Here is a 6,321-nt window from a genome sequence, read left to right as displayed (position 1 = left end):
ATCATTGATATACTGGGCTGTTTGTGATTTTCTTTGTAATCTATAGGAGTTCTTTATATATTTTGAATGAGTCCATTTATATATACATACTTTTTGCTATATTATATAGCAAATAATTATTCCTGGTCTACAGATAGCGTTTAAGTTGTTAAACAACAACATAATAAGCAGAAGCTGTTAAAAAATGAAGTGCAATTCGCTTGATTTCTTATTGTGGTGAGTGCTACAGTATCTAGTCTAAGAAATATTTTCCTATGTCAAGTTCATGAAACTATTTCCTATTTTTCCTTTACAAGGTTTCCAATTTTAACTTTCACATCTTAATTTCAATATATGATGGACAGTGGTTAACTTTTTAAAATGACAAATATTATTTCACTCAAAATCGTTTTATTTAAAAGTCTTTCATTTCCCCAATGAGGGGCATTGGTGTCTTTGTTTCTAAAACATTTAGAAGTGGCGATGCGAGCATGTTCTCACTCATGGGTGGGAATTGAACAATGAGAACACTTGGACACAGGGCAGGCAACATCACACACCAGGGCCTGTCATGGGGTGAGGGCTGGGGGAGGGATAGCATTAGGATACATACCTAATGTAAATGACGAGTTAATGGGTGCAGCAAACCAACATGGCACATGTACACCTATGTAACAAACCTGCACGTTGTGCATACGTACCTAGAACTTAAAGTATAATGTATAATATATATATATATTTTTTTTTTTTTCTTTTTTTTAAGTGGCAGTGCAAGGGCTGCGGCACAGCTAGCAGAGCCGGGGCGAGGAGGACAGCGCCTGCATCGAGCTCTCCCCTCCCCGCCCGCCAGCCCAGGCGGCCTCAGCAGCAGCGACCAGAGGAGCCCCTGCAGCAAGCAACGGCCAAGTGGACGCCTCCATCTACAGCCTCGTAGCGAATGAGAACTGTTAGGACGCGGCCATTGTGCGCAACAAGGACTCGCCCTCCATCTGGGCCGCCGTCCCAGGGAAAACCTTCATCAACATCATGCCAGCTGAGGTTGGTGTCCTGGTTGGCAAAGACTGGTCAAGCTTTTTTGTGAATGGGCTGACACTGGGGGCCAGAAATATACTGTGGTCCCAGACTCACTGCTACAGGATGGGGAATTGACCGTGGATCTTCATATGAAGACATCGGTGGAGCCCCCACCTCAACGTCATTGTCACCATGACTGCCAAGACGCTAGGCCTGCTGATGGGCAAAGAAGGTGTCCACGGCAGTTTCATCAACAAGCAATGTTATGAAATGGCCTCCCACCTTCAGCGTTCCCAGTACTGACCTCCTTTGTTCCTTCCCCTCCACGCTCCCCACAGCTTTGCCCCCATTTCCTTCTTATACACACACCATTTTAATTTCAGGGGCCATTACCCCACACACCTTATTGCTGCCAAAGCCACATGGGCTGGGGACCAGGGATATACTGACAGACACCTTCCCCTACCCATACCCCTCCTGTGTGTGGTTGGAAAACTTTTGTTTTGAGGGATTTTTTATGAATAAAAAAGATTCTACTAAAAAAAATAATAACTGTACATATATGGGCATATTGTTTGAATCTGTATTATTTTACTTTGATATATTTATGAATACTTACACCATTACTACGTTTTTGAATTACTGTAGCTTTAAAATCAGCTTTGAAATCTAGCAGAGTAAGTCCTCCAACTTATTGCTTCTTCAAGACCGACTTGCTTATTCTAGGTTCTTGGATTTTCAAATACATTTTGAAATTAGCTTTTAAATTTCTCTAAATCTCCTACTAGAAATATTAATCAGAATTGTGTTGATGTAATATGCTAATAAAATTGAGTCTTCCAATCAATGAACATGATATATATTTATTTAGTCTTCTTTAATTTTTCTCAACAATTGCTTTTAGGGGCCTTGTACCTGCTTCATTGCATGTATTGTTAAGCATGTAATGATTCTGGCTATTAAACTCTATTATGTTTTATTGAATTTCATTTTCTAGCTGCTAATTACTAGTATGGAGAAATTAAGATGATGAAATCAACTTTATATAAAGGTATAATTTCAGTACAACAGACTGCACCACTTTAAAATGTGCAATTCAATGCATGCTTACAAGTGTATACACTAACGAACTACTGCCACAACCAAGATAGAAATTCCCTATGCCCCAAAGTTTCTTGTGCCCCTTTGCAGTTCATCAGTCTTTCAACCTCAGCCCCAAGGAGCCACTGTCACTTCAGGTCCGTTTGCTTTTTAACCATTTTCTATAAATGAAATGATCAACCTGTGTTCTTTTGTGTCTGCCTTCCTTCATGCATCAACGTAATTTTAAAATCCATCCGTAATGCCTTGTAATTGCTGACTAGTATTCCTTCGTGTGGCTATACCATGTATGTTTGTACTTTTCTATCATTTCTATCATTCCACGTTTGGGCTATTATGAAGAAACTATCATGAGCATCCATACATGGCAGGCCAGGTCTCACTAACACAGGCCTCCCTAACAACTGTTTCAGGAACGACTGAGTGGCTCAGTTAAATATAAGAGGAAAAAAAAAAAAAAAAGAAGAAGCCAGTGCCTTATACAAAGGCTGGAATGTAACAAAAGCCCACCAAGAGTTTTGCCTAGGCTTTTCCTGGGCCTTAAAGCATGATGAAATAACGAAGGCATTCTTAACAGGATTAATTTAGTATTACGAGTTTTATTGGGGGTCTGAAGAAACTCCCCAGGCCTCCACAAACAAGTTTATTGCAGGTCTGAAGGAACTCCCCAAACCTCTATGATTTAGCAGGAGACAAGATAAGGGCCCCAGCACCTAGACCCCTTTAGATTAAGTGAATTTACAGGTTCCAGAGGAAGGTCTTCAGGACTCAGACTTAGTTATAGATTAAAAGAAGTTAATCACTTATGTATTTAGATGAATGCACACTTCCACATACACATACAGCTTAGAAGGTACATAAGCTCAGGAAAACTTTGTAATTTTGAGTTGGTCTGGTGATAATTTCCAGGCCATTTCCCTGTAACCAGTTGCAGAAGTAAAAACTCTCTTCCTCCCGAGTTCATCTGCGTTCGTTACTGAGCCACGAGAAATAGCAGCCCGCCCCTCAGTTTGGTCTGGAAACACACATACAGATTATTGTGCAGCCATAGTCTGTAAATTCCTAGGAACGGAATGACTGTCTATCTGATTTGTGTATGTTTAACCTTTAAGAAACTGTTAGATTTTCAAAGGAGCTGTACCATTTTTCATTCCTACAAGTATAAGACTTCCAAGTGCTTTATATCCTCACCAACATGTGCTATTTTCAGCCTTTTTAATTTTAGCCATTCATGGATATGTACTGGTATCTCATTGTTGCACTGATCTCCCTGATGACCAAACAGTGGAGCATCTTTTCCTATGCTAATTGACATTCATGTATTTCTTTTCTGAAGTATCTATTCAAGTCTTTTGAGAAATTGTTTCATTGTGCTGTTTATCTTATCAGACTGCAGTATTTATATATATATGTGTGTGTGTGTGTATGTTCCCTATTTGGAGATGACAATCTTCAAAACGGTGAATATATATACATATATATATACACACACACATATATACACACACACATACATGTATATGTTTGTGTGTGTGGGGGTGTGTATACATATATATATGTCCTAAGAATCATTAGACATATATGCGAGTATCTATTTCTGGATTCTGTCTTCTCTTCCACTGATATATATTCTATTTTTTTTTTTCACCAAAACACATGATCTTGATTTTCATAGCTGTAGAGTAATTCTGGAAATAGGTAGTGAATTCATTCACCATTATTCTTTTATAATATTGCTCTTTGATTATTCTTGGTCATTGACATTACCATATAAATGGTAGAATCAGCTTGTAAATTTCTACCAAAATGCCGGTTGGAATTTTTATTAGAATTGCATTGGATCTGGAGATCAATTTGAAGAACTGACTTTTTAAACATAACAACTCTTCTGATCCATGACAAGGTTTATCTTCCCACTAATCTAGTTCTTTCATAATTTCTCAAAGCAATTTTTTGTAGTTTTTGGTTTACTGGCCTTACATAAATTTTGTTGACTTTCCTTTTTTTTTTTGAGACAGAGTCTTGCTCTGTGACCCAGGCTGGAGTGCAGTGATGCGATCTCAGCTCACTGTAACCTCTGCCTCCCAGGTTCAAGTGATCCTCCTGCCTCAGCCTCCCAGGTACCTGGGACTACAGGCACATGCCACCACACCCAGCTAATTTTTTTGTATTTTTAGTAGAGACGGGGTTTCACTGTGTTAGGCATGATGGTCTCAATCTCCTGACCTCATGATCTGCCCACCTCGGCCTCCCAAAGTGCTGAGATTACAGGTGTGAGCCATGGTGCCCAGTCTGTTGAATTTATTTATAAGCACAACATGTATTTAGATGTTACTTTAAATGAAATTATATTCTTATTTCATTTTCCAAATGCTCATTGCTAATATACAGAAATACAAAAGACCACTTATGTTGAGAGCTTACATTCTGCAACACTACCACTCACTGATTAGTTCTGGTAGATTTGTGTAGATTTCTAGGATTGTTACCATACACAGTCATTATCTGTGAATAAAGACAGCTTCAATTCTTTCTTTTCAATCTTTTCAATACTTTATTTTTCTTACTTTATTGCATTGATTTAGAGCTCTAGTATAATGCTGAATTAAAAGAGTAACAACAGGTATTCTACTTTTTTCTCTGATTTAATAGAAAAGCATTCAATCTTATGCCATTTAATATAATGTTACCTGTGGGTTTTTCAAATCTGCCCTTAAGGGGTTGGAAGTGTTGCCTTCTGTTCTTATCATGCTGAACGTTTTCTGGGTTTTTTTTTTTATAAATCATGAAAAAAGTTTTCAATTTTGCCAAATGCTTTTACTGTGTATGACAAGGTAATCATACGGTTTTTCTCTTTTGCCCTGATAATATATAAAATGATATTTTTTAAATATAAAAAAGAGGCCGGGCGTGGTGGCTCACGCCTGTAATCCCAGCACTTTGGGTGGCTGAGGTAGGCGGATCACACTTGTGGCAGCATTGAAGGCTTCACTCTTCCCCAAGGGATCCAATCTCCCCTCAGTCAAGAAGCTCCAGGTATCTGAACTGGATGCCAGGTCATAAACTCCCACTATGGTGACTCCATCAGGTCTCTGTCCTCAGAACTAGAGCTTTTCTAATTATTACATAAGTTGACCTTCTCAGTAGATTTCCCATCCATTACATTCCCAGACACCTCACCACATGTCCCTGCCTCTCAAGGAAATCCCTCCCGCCTTGTCTCTAGATGGCCAGTCCCACGGCCTGTCTCTACTCTTCCAGAACCCTGTTGTTCTGACAGCAGGGAGGGCAAATCCATGCAGCATCTCCTGCCATGACCTCCAGCCTGCAGAGGAGAGGCGCCACAGGACCTTTACACGCATGCCGCTGTTCCCCTCACCCATGCATTTCTTAACGCCTTGGTGAGGAGAATGCCTCTGGATCTTCTTTGGTGGGAGCCAAAAGAACAAAGGTAAATAATGCTATGGGACCACTGAGAATTGGGGCTGTGGAAGAGTGGCCACTGAGGTAATAGACAGATGCAGCTATTGCCAGATACTCAGTGCCAGAGCAGGGAAGGAGAGGGAAGAAATACTGACCTCACCTTCCTCTCACTTCCAGGCTCCATCAGGTGCCCCCATTGCTAAACCTAACTAGAAGTGTGCACACAGGGGAGCCAGGGATGCATTCTAGAAGAGACAAGCCCCAAGTGGCATAAGACAGGATGGAAATGAGTGGAGTGGATCTGTGGGAAGGAGGAGGGGATGTTATGGGGAAACAAAAGGAGAATACTAGCTAATAACACTAGGTGACACCAATATCCCCAAGTCTGTGCTCATATTCAGAAAAGAAAGCTCAGCATAAAGCACTCAACCAGGAGTCAAGATATTGTTATTTTCAACTGTTGTTCCAACAGCTGTATTATAACGGGCCAGTTTATTTCACGCCTTTCTAATTTGACATAAAGTGCTATGTGGCATTGGGGCTGGCACAGCCTCGCTCAATTATGTGTTGAAGAGTATACAGAGACTGTCAGGCTGAGGGAAGATGCAAGAGAATAGAAGAGATGCTCACAGGGAACCACAGACCACACGGCCCCAGAGTCAGGGGCAGCATCAGCCACTGTCGGCTGCTCATTTGTCCAGACAGAGCCCACAAGCCTCAGCCACGCTTTGCTTCTGCAAGATGCTTCTTCATCTTTCAATAAACCTGCCTGAATTTAAGCTGACGGGGGTGTATTTCTCCTTC

At 40.6% G+C, this 6,321-nt stretch overlaps 1 pseudogene; it reads left to right on the top strand.

The window, feature by feature from the left end:
* Window positions 1-829: 829 nt before the first annotated feature.
* On the top strand, window positions 830-1,296 carry LOC105740570 (annotated as a pseudogene).
* Window positions 1,297-6,321: the final 5,025 nt, after the last annotated feature.

This window comes from Nomascus leucogenys, unplaced genomic scaffold, assembly GCF_006542625.1.
Source record: "Nomascus leucogenys isolate Asia unplaced genomic scaffold, Asia_NLE_v1 000301F_10519_qpd_obj, whole genome shotgun sequence".
Classification (NCBI taxonomy): Eukaryota; Metazoa; Chordata; class Mammalia; order Primates; family Hylobatidae; genus Nomascus; species Nomascus leucogenys.
This window is presented reverse-complemented; position numbering and strand designations above follow the sequence as displayed.